General features: G+C 44.8%; 1 non-coding gene across 1 annotated transcript; it reads right to left on the bottom strand.

Annotated features, from left to right (window-relative positions):
* Nucleotides 1–3,242: 3,242 nt before the first annotated feature.
* Nucleotides 3,243–3,348, bottom strand: LOC131019232 (small nucleolar RNA R71). The gene has a single exon (XR_009100152.1). It is a non-coding gene; the product is annotated as a small nucleolar RNA R71 (small nucleolar RNA).
* Between the last annotated feature and the right edge of the window lie 1,822 nt (nucleotides 3,349–5,170).

The raw sequence follows: 5,170 nt of genomic DNA, 5'->3' as shown, positions 1-5,170 counted from the left end.
GCTTATGTTGTTGAATCGGTGAAGATTGAAGTGATCCTCTGACGTAATTTATAGGAGACGTCTTTGAATAGATCCGTTGGCGGAGATGGTCTTCAAGATTTCTTCCGTTAGAGAGTAATTTGAACTTGGGCTGAGGCTTCAATCTTCGAGGTTCCTTGTTTGGTGAGAACGGCTACTTTGAAGAGCAGGAGATGGGACATCTCTGAAAAGGTAATTACCAAAAAGGAATGGCCTCTGCAGAGAAAGGACGATCCTGAGATCTCTGCATTTAATGCGGATGTACTTCTGGAGTGCGTGGCTTCCTTTGAACATAGGAGATTTAGTCCGAGGAAGAATGTTTAACTGATACTTGACTTTAGTATCAGTCCGTTGAATCCACGTGCAGGCGCGTATTAAGTAATCAGTCGAAATTGATCCTTCGACTGATAAGTCAAATATCAGTATTTGACTTTGCCTTAATCGTTACATCAGTCGGTGTCTTCAGTCTTCAGTCTTTAGTCATTCGTTCTTCAGTCTTCAGAACAGCAACTAAACTAGAAAAAGAACTCTAACACTTGAGTTCGAACAGTTCTAGTCTATTACAAGTAAAACCTATTGATTTTGGTATCATTAAAACTAGGATTAGGATATTTTAAGTTCCCAACACCTTCTATGCACGGGGAAGTCGCTTTAGCCTTTGGGGCTCGTTGTCACCGTTTTCCCAGAGTTTGCTAGGGAAAGTGGCTTTGGGAAAAATACATTCCGGTGAGGTGCTCGCTTTGGTGAAGGCTAATTTTAGATCGTCTGTCCACGCTCAATCGTCTCATCAAGTGTGGCCTTATTTCCCCTAATTATTGCTCTTTCTGTTTTGACGCGGCAGAAGACATGGATCACATTCTTTGGGGCTTTAAGGTTGTTAAGCCTATTTGATTTAATATTTAAGGTGAACGTTGAACGAACGAACGCTGACCGTTAGATTAGATAAGATCAACGCATGAGATTTGGTCTCTGTTCTTTGAATATATATTGGTCTCTATGTAACTTCTCCCTATATATATATATATATATATATATATATATATATATATATATATAGGGTTGCGTTCATTTGAGAAGACGAACACGCCATGTTCAACAAAATATATTGAACATATCAGTAATTTCGTTGAATATGCATCAAATATATTGAACATATACAGTATTTTTGGGGGTTCTGGGGTTCGACCCCCTGTATGCTCAACGTAAAAATCTGTTGAACATGACGTGAATAAATGTTGACCATTAGATTAAATAAGCTCAACAGATGAGATTACTTCTCATTTCTCACTACATTTATGTCTTCTCAATTGAACCTTTGCCATATATATATATAGGGAATAGATAAAAAAGAATGCTAAATGTAGAGAGAATAGAGAATAAATTGGGATCATTGATTTTCCAAATCTAACGGTTCATGATGAATTTGTGAGTCTTTTTGCTGTGCATTCGAGCATGCTTCGTGTATTTTTGCTCTATCCTTCACTTGCTCGATGTTATTTGGTGGTGTTACTGTTGTGTGCAGGAATCGGGAGTGGTCGTGCTGTTTGGCATCGTTTGGGAGCACCTTTTGATCAAGTCTCACGGCCGCCGCCCCACGGCGCGCACCGTGCAGTTTTTGGAGAGGATCAGCGAAGGGCGCTCACGGCGCCGCCGTGTCACGGCGGCCGCCGTCCCACGGCGACCGCCGTCCCTGTGTAATCCGACAGTTACATTTTTCCATTTAAAAGCCGATTTTTAGGGTTTCTTGCACCATTCTCGATCCCAGCAGCCTCTAGGGCGATTTCCACCATTTTCCTTTGGTTTTTAGAGATTCAAAACATCAACATTTGCTCTCGGATTCATTGGATTACTGTTGATTGCTTTTTGCATCCCGTTGGATTAGTATTACTTGGATCGCTACATTTTGTAAGAACTCATTTGTTTCTCTTAGTTAATTTGAATCCTTTGGTTTATTTGGATCCTTTGGTTTATGATTTTGATGAATGTGATGATTTGAGTTTATTTCCGTTGAATCTTGATAGTTACGTGATTTGTTGGTTCGTCATTGTTGCCTACAGATTTCTCTTGTTTGAGTATGCTTAGGAATCTTTCTTTTATGGTGATTAACGCTTTCTTTGAATTTGAATCTGATGTTTGGTTTAGTTTTCATGCCTAGGGAGCTATTGATTGTTGGTTAAGAGTTTAAGACCGCTTTGTTTAGAGTGCTAGGTTAAAACCCTAGTTGATAGGTTTAATGTTTAATCTTTATGTTCTTAGTTGTTTCATATCTACTGCATTAGTTAATGTTTATTGCTTCCTTCCGTTCATGTTTTGGTGACTTGAGTGCGAGATAGTGCCAGACCCAACTACCCGATTAGAGTGTTTAGGTTTTCTTTCCGTTTCGTGTGAGTAATACAGTTAAAGCCCTGCTAAGCCTTCCGTGTGAGACGACTTGAGTCACCTTACCGCCCTAGGATGACCTCGTATAAATTCGAGTCCATCCGTTAGGTGTTTTTGGATGAGTCAAATTTTGGCGCCGTTGCCGAGGAAGGCTTTAGGCATTTGATTGTGTTGCATTTGTTTTTCCGTGTTTATTTTTGTTTCTTTCTTTTAACTCGGCTATTTTCTCCCTCCGGTGCGTTTGATTTGTTTGTTCGTGTTGTGTATGCAAGGACGTAGAAGCTTGAAGAGAAAGCTTGCACCTTACTACGACAACATACATCGACCACGTGAGATCCTTTCAAGCCTGGAGGAGGGGTCCGAGTCCAGTTCGAGAACCCTTGTGGAATCACAGTTACGAGAGGAAGACTGCGAAGAGAGAATCGCTTCCAACCCCATTCTGGAAGCCGTTGAGGAAACACTTTCCGTGCATTCTGAAGGAGAAGAAGAAGCTCGGCCCGATCCTGACCAAGAAGCCATGGCGGAGCAGAATGTCCAGTATATGGGAGATTTCTCCAGGCCGGTTATTGGGAACACTAGCACTTCGGCGATAGTGCTTCCCACAGCAGTCCGGAATTACAATCTGAAGCCCAATGACTCAAACCTGCTGCCGCTCTTTCATGGGATGCAAACCTTCCCACTGTTGGGACTCACCGAGGATCAGTTGAGACTCAAGTGCTTACCTTATGCACTCAAGGACCGAGCTAGGACGTGGTTACTGTCCCTGCCGCCGAACTCCATCACCACATGGGGAGAGGCATGTGAGAAGTTCATGCTCAAGTACTATCCTAGTCACAAGACACAGGAGATTAGGAGCCAGATAATGAACTTCATGCAAGGAGCTGACGAGCCCCTCCACGAAGCTTGGGAGAGATTCCAAGAGCTCCTCCGCCAGTGCCCACAGCACCAGTTAGCAGCCGTCATGTTGATACAGTTCTTCTATGACAGATTGATTCAGACGGCACAGTTTATGGTGGACAGTACAACATGGGGCAACATTGCCCGGAAGACAGCTGATGAGCTCAAGGAGATCTTCGACACACTTGCCGCGAGTTCTCAACAAAAATCAGTCAGAGGAAGGAGGGTCAAAGCCAATGCTGTAGCTCCAAACAATGAGCTTCAGAAGCAGGTATCGGACCTGATGAGGCAAGTACAACACCTCACGATGAACCAGGTGGAGGCTCCACCCGTTCGCGCACCATCAGTAGAAGGTTGTGGCATATGTGGCGAATTTGGCCATGGAATTAACGCGTGCCATCGAATGGGCGAATTCCCACCTGAAGGACAAGCAGAGGTCTATGCTGCTCAGGGCTATCCGGGGAGGCCTCAATTTGAACAGAGGCCCAGCTTTAATCAAGGGCAACAAAGCTCCAACTCGGGTTGGAGAAATGAGCATAATTCAGGATGGAGGAACCAAGCTCCTGGCCAAGGGTCGGGATCAAACTAAGGCAATCAGTTCCCCCGACCTTCACAGCAAATGGGGTATCAGAACCAGCAGCAGTTCTACCCATCTCAACAACAGTCCTCATTCCCTCAGCAGCAGCATTACCCTCAACCATATCAGCAACAGCAACCCCCGCAACAACTCTACCCACCTCAGCAGCACCAACCTCCAGGCCCCTTATTTGAAGATCAGATGCAAGCTTTCATGCAAGCTAGCAAACAGGCAATGGAGGCTCAGAGTGCTACCATCAAGCGCCTCGAGACTACAGTTGGGCAAATAACAGGAGCCTTGAATCAGTTGCAGCAAGAACAGCCAACTGGGAAGTTCCCAAACCAGGACCAACAGCCGCATCAAGCTCATGCCGTGGCGGTAATCAAGGAAAATGCCCCAATACCCACGGGGAAATGGAGAAGCAAAACCGTGCAAGCAATCAAGGCTACCCAATGCTCCAGTGAGCCACCGCCACCTGTCACTGTTGCACCAGACCAACCACCACCCAAGCAAGGAGATCCAGGTAGCTTTATTTTTTATATTAGCTTAGGTGGGGTTGAAAAGGTTTTGGGAATGCTTGATTTGGGCGCGGCAGTCAATTTGATGCCGCTTGATATTTTTGAGAGGTTGGGAAATAAAGAGCTGAAATGCACGAATATTAAGATAGAGCTAGCTAACGGCTCCATTAGCAGTCCACGAGGCCTTGTTGAGGATGTTGAGGTGGTCGTGAGGGGGATTAGTGTTTTGACTGATTTTGTTGTCCTTGATGAGGGAAAAGGGATTAGAGGCGAGAATGGGCATCTCGTGCTACTTGGCCGACCCTTTATGGCTACCACCCATACTCGCATCGATGTGGGTACGGGAACTGTAAGTATGGTAGGGGCAGGTAGAGCGGTAACATTCTTTGTTTTTGATCAAAAACCTACTATCCCCACTCGCTTAATTCAAATCTGCTCTTATGTCGAAACATTTGATGCTTTGGATGAGAACTATATTGTGCAGGAATTCCTTAATAAGCTGCAGGAGGAGGACGAGATCGTGGAGGAATTCCTTGCTAACCTGCAGGATGAGGCTGACATTGAGCAGGAATTTCTGGAAAAGCTGCAAGAGGAAGATGATAAAGAGCAAGACCTTCTGTGTGCTTTGCTATTGGAAGAGAAGCTTGATGAGGTTGAGTCACTCAATTCCGTTGGATGTGTGGATAGAGGGCCATTCCAGGATATGAGCATGGAGGACTCATTTGGAGGACCTGCAGCTGCAATTCAAGAAGATGTGTTTACAAGGGCGCTAAGGCAGCCG

Source organism: Salvia miltiorrhiza, chromosome 3 (genome assembly GCF_028751815.1).
Source record: "Salvia miltiorrhiza cultivar Shanhuang (shh) chromosome 3, IMPLAD_Smil_shh, whole genome shotgun sequence".
NCBI lineage: Eukaryota > Viridiplantae > Streptophyta > Magnoliopsida > Lamiales > Lamiaceae > Salvia > Salvia miltiorrhiza.
Note: the sequence above shows the minus strand (reverse complement) of the source record. Positions and strands in the feature narration are given on the sequence as shown.